The following is a 13,236-nucleotide window of genomic DNA, read 5'->3' on the forward strand; positions in this document are numbered from 1 at the left end:
ATTAAGGGCCCGCCTCCGCTCAGGAGAGTCAGTGTGCCGAAATTCGCAGTGCACAAGCCAGTAACGCAGGTAACGAGAAACACCTTTAATGTGCAACTCAAAATATTCACAAAGAGCCTTACGAACCGGCTCAACACGGCACTCACCCACAGAGTAGAACCTAAAACCCGGAAATAACAATCCCCGCAATTTGACGGTAAATGCAACATACGCAGCGATACAAAGGTAGGAAAGCCAGCTTGAAACATAACAGCAGGAAAGCAAACTCACACGCAAGTCGCTGTTGAATACGTGCAATCGACTCGCGTCGAGGCGCCTCAACCGGCATGGTCTCCCCCCTGTAGCATGCATAGAGGGAAGCCTCGTCATGCCTAGCGCGACTGACACCGTGCCCCACAACTTGTCTGCCTCTCGCAAAAGCCCCCAGCCACGTCTAACCCCTTTTTTATATCCCAGTCACTTTTTCGCCCCCTGTGGCTTTTTTGGATGCTGAACCTCGCATATCTAGCTGGATGGATGGATAGATTGATATGGCTGTACCCTTTAGATTGGGCGGTGGCTGACACCACCAAGGCGTGAAACTTAAAAAACCGAAAACTAGATTTATTTTTTCCTTTCACTAGTGAGGTTGAGGACTCGTGCTTTGCAGTGAAAGGTTTATTCTCGCTCATGCCTTGATTTTAGTTACCAAGCAGATAACCTCCTCCTAGTTATTTCTACCCGCGTAAAGTCTATTTTGCCCTCTCTGTCCCTAAACCCAAGTGCTTTGAAAAACACTGCGCTATCAACCTGAACTATAGGGTGAAGCCCTTCACAGAACATTATGAAGTGTTCAGGCAGTTTCTTCTTCCTCTCCACACGCACTGCATACCGTGTGTACCCCTTCGTATTTGGCCCGATATGTTTTGGTTCGCATTACTCCCGTACTGGCCTCAAACAGTAGAGAACTACCCCGAGTATTATCATAGATCCTTTAGTTTGGCAATTTCCTTCTTAAAAGTTTGATAGATCTCTAGGGCGGACTTCTTAACCATGCCCATTCTCCCCATATTCGTCTCAGCTTCCTTCACCTTCTTCTTAACCGATCATTCTTTTTGGTTTGGCCCCTTGCTGTCTTCTAAATATTTACTAGTCAACTTTCTGGTTCGCTTTCTCCATTTTGTATCGAAATTCTTCATGTACAAGTAGGTGAATACCCTCCTAGCCCAACGCACCTCCCCCATTTCTCTCAATCGCTTCTCAAGTTTTATGTTGCTGCTAGCTTCCCTGCCCTCAAATGTTGTCCATCCCATATCATTTTGTACTCCCCGATTTGGTATATTCCCATGAGCTCCTAAGGCAAGCCTACTTATTCGACGTTGCTTAATTTCTAATCTTGCTTGAAATTCTGAGCTTATGCACAAGACCGCATTGCCGAACGTCAGACCAGGAACCATGACCCCTTTCCATATTCCTCTCACAACATCATACCTATTGTAATTCCACAGTGCCCTATTGTTCATCACCGCTGCATTCTTGTTACCTTTAGTCGTCACGTTATATTTCGTGTTGCCTTAGGTACTCGGCCTCATTGCTTATCCATACGTTCAGATATTTGTATTTATCTGTTATCTCTAGCGTGACCTTCTGTAATCTAAGCTCACTACCTTCATTGTAAATAAAAATCATGGCTGATGACTTTTGCTTACTGGATCTGAAATCTAACCTATCTCCCTCATTACCACAGATGTCCACCAATCTCTGTAAATTTTCCTTGTTGTCTGCCATTAGCACTATATCATCTGCGTACATCAATGCTGGTAGTGCCTGTTCAATGAGTTTTCCTTGTTTGACGAAAGAGAGGTTGATGCCAAGTCCACTTCCTTCTAATTTGGCCTCTAATCTATGTAGGTACATCATGAATAATAAGGGTGACGGAGGTCACCCCTCCCTGAACCCCCGTATTACCTTTGAAGGCTTGGATACCTGTTTTTCCCACTTTATAACTACCTTGTTATCTTTGTAGATATCCTTTGAAGGATTAATGGCTATACCTTCCACGCCTTGTGGGATCAGTATTCCCCACAATTCCTCTTGAACTACACTATCGTACGCTTCCTTGATATTCAAAAATGCGCTAGCCACAGGGGCCTGTGTTCCTTTTCTGCTTTTTTGATGCACTGCGTCAGTGAGAACAGATTGTCTTCCAACCTCCTGTGTTTCCGAAACCCATTATGCAGTTCCCCAGCACCCTCTCATCCTCTATCCATGCCTGCAATCTTTCTTTTATAATCTGCATCGCCAGCCTGTACACCACTGATGTTACTGTTATAGGACTGTAGCTGTTTATGTCAGCTTTGCCCCTCTTTCCTTTATAAATCATGCTAATTCTGCTAAGTTTCTATTCATCGGGAACTACACGATCGATCATTATTTTGTTCACTGCCTCTCTCAAAGCCTGCTTAGGCTTCGGACCTAATGTCTCTATCAGCATAATTGAAATGCCATATGGGCCTGTTGATGTACTACTAGAAACCCCTTTCTCAGCCCTTTCGCACTCTCGTTGTGAAAATGGAGCGATCGCGCCACTTGATTCACACTTGTCTGTTGTGGTGCATAAAGAATTTTTTTGTTAAAATTTTTCTGTCACCCTTGTTCTTATATCTTCAATAGCTTCGTCCCCTTCTAGCCTAGCTTCTTTAGCGGTAGTTAGAAACCTCTGCTCTGTGAGAAGCCTTTGTCCACAATTACTCGAAACCAAGGAGTGTCATTTGCCCTGCCACTTTCCCTTTTAGTCATAAATGTTCCTTGCACTCCTTCTTAACCCTTTGCTGGTCTGTACTTTTATGAATGAATGCCCCAATACCACCCCCCTTTCTGCTGCCTTCTGTTCTATTGCAATATTCCCACGCGTAGTCCGGATTGTTAGGAGGTTATCCCATGTACATGAGATGTGTTTCCACAAAACCGTATACCATCGGCCTCTCCTCCCTTAGCTGTTCTTGTATCACTTCCCACTTCAGCCTGTTCCTACCTCCCTGCATGTCAATATACCCTATGTCTGAATTAGCTCGGCGCTCGTGGCTACGTCTATTCTTGCCCCGGACTCCACCTATCTTGGATACTAGTGCCACTTTGGAATCGTATCTGTCCATACCACCTGCCAAAGAGTCTCCCTGGTTGTTTTCCTCGTTACAAACTATCCTGCACCCCGAAGGGCCCGCTTGCGCCCCAAAAAAGCTAGTGCGAGTCCTGCAAGTCGCCAACCCACCTCATGACCTAGACGCCCATCGAAGTGAATTCTGTCTCATCGAAAACCACCCCACCTATGCACCTCTCTGTTTATTTACACCACCTCAAAGCCTTTCTCTCGACTCATCCGCTACATCTCTTGGTTTGCGTTGACAACCGCTCTTTGCAGGTTGCTATCACGCACCTGTACCTGAGGAGAAGTGGCGCGCATGTCGTCGACGCCTTTTGCCAGTCTAGTTGCTAGTCTTGCTTTATCTTCGTTTAAGACATCGTTAAAACTGCCTGAACTTCTCACGATGTTTCGCCTATCAGCTGTAGTTTTTAGTTTCACGCTCGCTTGCCTCATGACTGCTTCCAGCTTGCTTCCTGGGAACGCCCCTACTGCAACCCTTTGTTACCCTCTCTCTGATGGCTTCTGTGCATCAATTTAAATTCGAGTCCCCGGCGATTATCACATGCTGTCACTTTCAAGCTGGAGCGTCCTGCACCTTGGGCTTACTTGCACCTGCGACGCCGGCTGCTTTTTTTCCTCCCAGTCCCACCACTACTTCGCTGAAACTGGGCCTTGCGACAATTGAACCGGCTGAACATGTTTTCTTAGCAATTTTGCTCTTTCTTCTCGGCCGTTCTGGTTTCCGGTTCCCTACTGTTCTCTCCGTAGGCCGCTCCTATGTTCACCTTGGCTAATGCTTCCTCGGCGGACTTCAGCCTTTGCCCCATTGCCCTCATTTTTTCTTGCTCGGTCGCCAACGCAGTCTCGAGCTCGGTGATTCTCAGCAGCAGGTCACTCTAGGCAACCATCATTTTCTCCATTTTCTCCTCGACCTCACATTGCCTACACTTCGCGTCAACCTCTTCTTCATCTGCTTCTACACTTGGGTCTACTTTCAAGCCCACGCCACATCCTGAACACTTTACATTCTTTTTAACCATGTCTTTCTAACACCAATAGTTCCTATGACTTGTCTAACTCGATAATTACAAAACTCGGGCCCTGCCCCATGAAAAAGAGAAAGCCTAAGCTCTACTACAAAAATTTGCGTGTTTAATGTACGTGCACTTCCCCCACGGGGTGACAAAAAAACAAAAAACAAAAAGTCAAACACACACACGCACAAACTAATAAATACCTGGTGGCTGAGCCCAGAAAAAGCCGTACAATAAAATAAGTGCTACGAAGATTTCTACTGCTAGCTTAAAAGACAATCTCAAAACATGCAAAGTCACTTATCTGCACGTTCGAAGGGGAGCGCATAAAAAACACGTCCATCCACCGTTACAGTCCGAACCAAACTCCAGCTTTCGTGCACAGCCAGTGCCCCTAGTGGTCGCGGCTCGAAGCTAGCGTATTTTCATTAAAACCAGTGCGTTTTTCTCGAATAATATTTGTAAAGGGTGGATGTTGAAAAACAAAGACATTAAAGCGCATCTTGTAACCTAAACAGACGAGAAGGTTGCAGCGATTATGTTTGGGTAAGCTTCATTTTTGTTCCCAGAGCAGTTAAAGATCGTACATTGGGAGTCTATGGAAACGGCAAAAAAAGTGGCCTGTTTCCCGAAACAAAACCATTCTCTGTGCCATCGATAAGTGGAGGATTGTGTTAAGGCCAGGTTAAAATTCTTTGGAAGAGAACTGTACTGTACTAAAGTTAAAAGTGAAGTGCCACTGGTTACACGGAGAAGAAAACGGGATTCATTGCTTGAACTCGATGGGATACGAGCGACGCCACTCGTGTCTTGGCTAACTCTCCTCTTTGGCAATGCGTTGCTAGGCGTTCTCGGCTCTTAAGCTCCCTTTAGTTCTTTTTGAATATTGGTCGAACAAGAGCCTCATTGCAACCGCGCCGAGCGGACGTGCTCAGGACTCGGAGTCCACGTTTACGTAGAGTATACTGTAAAAAGAAATAAACCGCGATGGGAGTAAATGACCTTGTCCTCTAGTGCACGCCTCGATGGTAGTTTTATAATCACCTTCCGGAGGGAGTAAAAATTTACTCCCGATCAGTAGATGGTTTTTGCATGGTGCCAGGGGAGTTCTTGTTTACATCAATCGGGGAACTTTTTCAGGTCAGTATGGGAGTAAATCTTTAACATTTACGAAGAGAAAAATTTCGGCAGCAGCAGAACCATGCGCAACTTCAATTGCATTAACTTTGAAGCACACAATTTTTACAGTACACAAATATGCTCACAATATTCACGTAATATTACAACACTCACATTCACGACAGCTTGCCAACTGCGCTGTACATCTACGATTCAATCACCAGGTATATATAGGCACCACATTCTTACCTCTCTTGTAGCCCTCAGGGTACCGTTTTTGCTAATAATGAAGCAATAAACACGCACAACGTAGGCATGAATTTGCGGTGGCCTGATGTAAGCACCTCAGCACACATGCCTTTTATCTTAAGCCTGCCTAATATTCAATTTTTTGAACTATAGCGCAAAAACTTCATCAGTTGGCGCTCTGTTGTACGGGCTGAGTTTGCATTAGCAGTACGTTTGTGGATCCGTAAAAAGCATTGAATCATACACAAAGCCCGCGCGGCCTTGAACAAACACATCAACCAGGCACTTTCAGCAGCCCCAGCGATGAGCTGAAATAAACCGCCGCTACTGCGTTCGACGACTAGGCCTCACTCACGAGTACGGCACGGTGATTCGATGAATGACAGCTGCTGATCACATTATTGCATGCTGGTGTGCAGTGTACGTCTGATTATTTTCCCATGCACAGAAATAAGTGTCCGCTATTCTCACATTTTAAACTACGGAGCGATAGACTTAAATGAACGAGATGGTTCACAGTTGCTGTTCCCGTGGCTAGCATCATTGCATGGACATGCATGCATGTCGCACGCTGTTTCTGTGTGTCACCACCTCGTTCGGCGCTCGCCTTCGAGTTGGTCATTTGACAGCTTCGGTGGCAAAGCGCAGGAGACTTATTCATCCCAGCCGCCTTTATTTTTTGTAAAACACATTCATTGCCTCCCCGGTAGTCGGTGCTAGCTAGCTCCTAGAACTCGCCACGGCGGCCGGTGTGCAGTACGAGCTCGATACGATGCCGGCTCGATACCGACGGCATAGCAAGGCATTCTTAACACTTTTATGTTGCAGCCGGTGGAATACCGGTAACACCACAGAACACCTATACACTACCACTGGTGACACTCCGAGAAGTCACCATCGGCGGAGATGGGGCGAGCGCGGCGCCGGCGCAACTCTCACACTGGTTGCGGCCAGTCTGCCGTGCTCGTGCGAAGCCTACTTCGAACCACTTCGAAGTTTTACGGTGCAATCGCTGATGATCGTACTCCGCTTCGTTCAGCGCTCGCCTTAAAGTTAGTCATTTGACAGCTGTGGCCGCAAGGCGCAGAAGACTGTATTTCATCCCAGCAGCCTTTATTTTTGGTGAAACTCATTCTTTGCCTCGACGGTGGTTGGTGCTAGCTCGTAGCGCTTGCCGTGGCGGCGCGCAGTGCGAGCTTGATACGATGCTGTTTAACAAGGTGCTTGATTTTGCTGGTTGGTGCTGCATGGTAGACGGAGAAATTGCACAATGTAGTGCTTGCTGTCTTAGCGTATCTACATTTTTTCTTCACGGCTGTGAATTCCGTTCTCTAGGGTCCCTTGATATGACTGGCTCTTCATTAAGTAGCCGTTCAGCACATGTATGTCCGCTTTTGCTAATTTTCCGGTGTTATGCGCAGATTCTGTTTTCATACTTAGTGCAGTTGGATTGCAATAAACTTTGGTTGTTATATCAGTGCTCTGTTCTCGTCTCTTCAGTCCGCTCCTGTAGTTTGAGCTGTTAAGCGCTCTCTTCATCTACCATACGTTGCCGCCTTTATACCGACGGCATAGTGAGGCCTTCCTACCGCTTAGATGTTGCAGCTGGTAAAATGCCGGTGACACTTTGAGAATCCACAATCGGCGAAGACGGGATGAGTGCGTCGCCGGCGCAACTCTCACACCGGTAGCCGGCAAGCCTGCCTTGGTTGTACGAAGCCTACTTCGAACCAATTCGAAGTTTTACGGTACAATCGCTGACGATCGTACTCCGCCTCGTTCGACGCTCGCCTTCTAGTTTGTCTTTGGACAGCTGCGGTAGCAAGGCGCAGAAGACTGTATTTCATCCCAGCAGCCTTTATTTTTGGTGAAACTCATTCTTTGCCTCGACGGTGGTTTGTGCTAGCTCGTAGCGCTTGTCATGGCGGCCAGGGCGCAGTGCGAGCTTGATACGCTGCCGGCTTGGTACCAACGGCATAGCGAGGCCTTCCCATCGCTTAGATGTTGCAGCTGGTGAAATACTGGTGACACTTTGAGAATCCACCATCGGCGGAGACGGGGCGAGTGCGTCGCCAGCACAACTGTCAAACCGGTTTCCGGCCAGCCTGCCGTGGTTAAGCGAAGCCTACTTCGGACCACTTCGAAGTTTTACGCTAAAACTCAAGGAGCAATTGCTGACAATTGTAACAGCTTACTTTTTTTACTACCATTAAACTATTCTTCAAAGTTTTTTGTAACTCGGCCCTTTGAAGCGCGGAATTCGCGGCGTTTCGTTGAGGAATTGGCCTGATGTCCAGCATGGTTCAAAGGTGCGAGATATATTGAAATGATGAGAGTAAACACCAACCGGTCATTGCAATTCTGCGCTGCACTTATAGGTTCGTTGCCTGTCGACAGATGCTTACACGGTCAGCCACACAAAGCCTGGGTGTTTCACACCGACGTGCAAACAAATGCCCATACATACACACACACACGCACGTCACGCCCTAAAAAGGGGTTTTAAAACTCCCATGGGGAGCTTGTAACCACGTGACCTGAAACTCCCTGGGAAGATTAACAAGGTCATTCCATTCATAAACTCTGTAATTAAGCAGGGGGCATTTTACGACGACATGTGCCGAGTTCACTTCTTACCAGGTAGTAAATAATTGGGACAGGGGAGTTTTGTGGGCTCATGTGCTGGAGAAACCTATATCTCGGCTGGAGAAACCTATATATTATGTGCTGGAGAAACCTATCTCGGCTAACTTTTGCTTACAGTGTAGTGCTTCTTGTGTTGTGCCGAGATGGCACCGGTGAATTCGGCCGTGTTTACGTGGAGCAGCGTTTTTTGTGCAAAGTGCCGAGATTCTGCCGGAGAATCTGGCTGTGTGAACTCGAGTGCCGCTGACACGGCCCTCCCGAAAATTGCACCTGCCTTCAGGCACAAATGTCGTTGGATGGCGATAATCCGTAACTTCTAAGAGCGGTTCCTTTTATCTACGAAGCTGCTCCCGTTGACAATTTTTTACTGGTCTTGCCCGGTGTGTGGATGTCATCTCTGGATGTCGGCCCTGTTTCCTTCAACGAGGGCCATTATCTTGAACGGGTCTTCATAGCGAAGGTCTTATGCGCCTAAAGCGCTCAACTCAAGCAGGACGAGGTCCTCCGATATGAACCTCGACGTTCGCCGCTTCTCGTCGTATAGGACCTTCGTTTTGCGCTAACCCTGGAGTAGCTGCTCTCTCGTCAACGCGCGCGCGCCCTTTTGTCAAGTCGTGCAGCCCATGAGACTCGTCGATGTCTTCCTCGACTAAGGCGAGGTTGAGCTCTCCTGCAGTTTCGGGTAGTAGCCACACATGAGTCGAAATGGGCTATAGCCACTGTGACGATGCTTCGTGGCGTTGATTGCTAGCGTGTATCGGGGTAGTTCCTTCTGCCATTTGTCCTTATTGTTTAGCATCTTGTGTAGCACCTTGTGTAGCTTCATCTTGTGTAGCATCTGTGTAGCATCTTGTGTAGCATCTTGTGTAGCATCTGTAGCATCTTGTGTAGCTTCAATGTCACGATCATTTGCTCAATCAGTTTATTTGATTGTGGCCAGTATGTTGGGGAGTTCTGATGAGTTTGTTGTCTTGTTTACGAATAGCTTGGCTTGGTCCGTAATAATGACGCTGGAAACTTCAAATAACGGAATCCTTCGGTTTGTTATAAAGTCAAGATAGTGCGTCGACGAGGTGCTCGGTAAGGTTATGGCATCCTTGTATCTTGCGGCGTGATTGATACACACGAGGACGTCATCTCCTTCCTCGTTTAGAGGACCCTTGTGATCCATGGATATCACTGTGTTTGGTTCAGTATGGATACCACGTGGGTTGAGGCAACATTCATTCCGTGTCGTGCGGACTTTGGTAGTCTGGCACGTATATCAGGAGTTAACATACTCGCGTATGTTCTTCCCATTGGTGGCCACCAGTACTTTCGCTGGATGAGATCTCTTGTCTTCTCGACGCCTAAGTGGCCATTGTTGTCATGGAAAACGATCAGCCCACTGCTTTGGAGGGCAGTGGAAATGATCACCCTCTGACGAAGCCGTCTTCCCTCGAGAGATGTCTTCACCAGTATGTCATTTTCAATCTTGTTATCTGAAGAATTGTGCTTAAGCAGAAATATTCAGATTTGTGCTTCGGCCTGTTCCGGAATTTTTCGGCAATCAGTATCCCTCTCCTGAAACTTGAGTAGATGACTGTGTTTGCCGGCTACTACTGCGTAGCAGTGGAGGTCTGGGGTGGAAACGCTCTGGTCGAAAGATTCTTCACATTCCGACTACCTCAAGAGTGAGTCAGCCACAAAACTCTGGTGCCCTGGCTTGTGCTTGACGTCGAAAGTGTGCTCTGTTATTTCGAGCGTCGACCTCGCAAAGCTGAAGTTGCTGGCTCCCTTCTGAACAAGGTATGACAAGCTTAAGTTGTCCGTGAGCACTGTGAAATGAGGGCCTCTACTCAGGTAGACCAAAAACTTCTCAGCGATCGCCCAGTGTAGCGCTAGAGCATGTTCGAGTGTAGATTATGATTAAGTTAGTTTAGTGATCCACTGGCATACTTTTTGATTCATTACTTTCCGTATCGAGTTTGAGAAAACAGCGCACTCAGCCCGGTTTGCGAAGCGTCGACGTGACCAGTAGTCGGGCAGTCTGGGCGGAAGCTTGCAAAATCGGCGGGTTCTTCAGGGCGTATTTTACGGCGTTGACGATTCCTTCGTGAGCGTCGGTCCATACGAAAGGAACGTCCTTCGCCAGAATGTGCAGTAGCTTGTGCATGATTTTTGCAAACTCCGATATGAACTTTCGGTAGTGATTAGCGAACTGAGGGAAGTAGTACAGCTTCTTCGCGTTGTGATGCGGCTTGAATTTCTCGACAGCGGTCGCTCTGGATTCATCCCGTGTTCGTCCTTCGGAGAAGAATGTGTATTGCGAGAAAGATATTTTGTGTTAAATCAACTGGGAGTTCCAGAAATCCATCTTCAAGCAGTTGATCATGACTCTCCTGAGTGCTTCATTCAGCAAATTCAAAACCTCTTTTACTGGTGTGGCTCCCTGTCTGGCATCGTCCGTGTACGTAGATGTCCTAGGTAAGCCATCGAACGCACGACACATGACTTTTTGTATGATTTGAGGAGCCTTGAAAAACCCATTGGGAATTCCAAAGTATTCGTACTTTCCATCTAGAGTGACGACTTTGGTCTTGTGGACATCGTCCGGCTTAATTCGTGTCGTCAGAAATGTGCTCTTCACGTCCAACACAGTGAAGTAAGCCGATCAGTCACGCATGACATCGTTAATCACGTATTCTATGACAGGCATTGAATAAGAAGGATTGATGATTTTCTCGTTGAGCTTGCGATAGTCGTGTACCATTCTTCGTGGAGTCGTTGGCGGTGCAGTTGGTCGACGACTATTGTTCAAGCACCGTATTCACTTTCGCTCGGCCTTATGATGCCTTTGTAGAGATAATAATTCACCTGTTCTCGAATGAACTTGCGGTCAGCCTGTGAGCACCTGTACGACGTCTATGGCATGGGTTTATCGTCTCTGACTACGATGATGTGTTTAGTGTGAGGGCACACGCCCAAAGTGTAACCTTTGGGCGTAAACGCTTCAATTGAAATAAATTGAATTGAATTGAATTTATTGACATAAAAATAGTGTACAGTATACAACAGTGTAAAAATGCATCTGAATCCCTAGCCAAAGGCTAGTTGGGATTCATTCAAAAAATTAATTTAGAGAAGGGCGTGTCATTCACACACAAAAGAAAGTTTACAAATGCAAGTATTTTACACATGGATAACTGGTCATAACGTAGTTAACTTACAGTGCTTGGCGAATGATCATGATCATGGATGCAGGCAGAAAAAAAAGAAAAAAAGAAAGCTATGTAAGGTATCGTTTGAGAACATATCAAACTTCACAACAAATAATTGAGTGCATTGTGATATATGAAAACTAATCATGACGTATGTATCGGTATAGCATAAAAATACTGAATAAGGACTGAAAGAAAATAGATTCTAATGCATACATACATATTATATAATTACAGATAGGCGTGTACGTAAGTATTGTAATAGTGTGCAACATAACTTGTTTGAAGATGTATTTATTATAACTATTTGTAGCATTGTAATATGGGACGTCTATATTTTATTTAATAAATATTTTTAGTGGAAGGGAGAAATTCTTATTGTTTTTTATTTTTTGTGGAAGGTTATTCCACACGGCGACTTCATTAGCAGTAAGTTTTTTTTTACCGTATACGTTCTCTGTTTGCTGACTTAGGTATTTTCCTTTTACTTCGTTACGGCTTTCACGATTGGAACATGAAAAATTTGCTGACGAAACTAGATAGTTAGTGTTTATACTAGAATGGACCATGAGAGCTGTTTTGTAATCTATTATAGTGTTGAACTGCATGATGTTTAGATTTTGGAAGAGTAGTAGTGTGTGTGTCATATATTTCGAATTCTTTATAAATTGCATTGCTCTTTTCTGAAGTTTTATTATCGGTTTTAGGTACGTGCGGTATGTGCGCCCCAGGTGACAACACAGTTGTTTAATGGACTATGGAATGGAATGGAATGGACATAAAGTCGGTAAATCAAAAAGGTCTCGACATTTATATAGAAGAAAACAAGCTTTACTCAATTTTTTGCAGACCTCGGTAATGAGAGGATTCCAGTTAAGAATAACGCCTAGGTATTTTATCGTATGTACTCTTTGCAGCACTGAATTATTTAGTGTGAGTGTGTATGTGTGTTCCACAAGGGTTTTGCGTGGTGAAGTAAACACAATGTACTTGGATTTCTGTATATTTATTGTTAGTCCATTTAAAGAGAACCACTGGTGGATATCAACAAGCTCTGAGTTCACAGATACTACGGTTTGGTTAAACAATCTTGAGCGCATATAATAGCTGTATCATCAACATACGTAAACATGGAGAAGTTTTGTACCACACTAGACAAGTCTTTAATAAATAGCCAGAAAACTATTTGTCCAAGAACAGAACCTTGGGGTACTCCTATAGTTGTATTAAGAAACTCTGAATGGGTGTTGGCGAATTGCACGGCTTGTTTACGGTTTTCAGATAGCTTTTAAAGAACTCAAGACACATTCCACGAAAGCCATATCATTATAGTTTATTTAATATTTTGTTGTCATTGACACTACCAAAGGTTTTTTTTATATTTAAAAATATATCTACCACTGTTCCGCTGTTATCTAGGTAAAGATTGATAAGTTCGGAAAGGGACAAAACAGCTGGTCGGTTGAGCTGCCCTTTCTAAACCCATGTTGTCAGGTTGTAATACTAGTTTCGTGTTCTAGGAAAGACATTATTTGTTTAACTATTAAAATTTCAAACACAATATTTATAATATTTAGAAAGGAAATAGGACGGTAGTATTCTGGTATGTTTTTGTCACCTGCCTTGTAAATCAGGATAATCTTTGACAATTTAAGAAGTTCCGAGTAGGTTGACGTATAAAATGATAATTAAAAGATTTTTTCTAGGGGCACACGAAGGATATGAATGCATTCCCTTAGCGCTATAGAATGTATATTGTCGCATCTGACTGAGAATTTAACTCGCATACCACAAACTAGAGCAACAATTTCACTATCGTTATATCAGTTAACCTAAATGTGTTAGGGTTACGAGGAGGGTATTT

The sequence above is a fragment of the Rhipicephalus microplus genome, unplaced genomic scaffold (genome assembly GCF_043290135.1).
Source record: "Rhipicephalus microplus isolate Deutch F79 unplaced genomic scaffold, USDA_Rmic scaffold_13, whole genome shotgun sequence".
Classification (NCBI taxonomy): domain Eukaryota; kingdom Metazoa; phylum Arthropoda; class Arachnida; order Ixodida; family Ixodidae; genus Rhipicephalus; species Rhipicephalus microplus.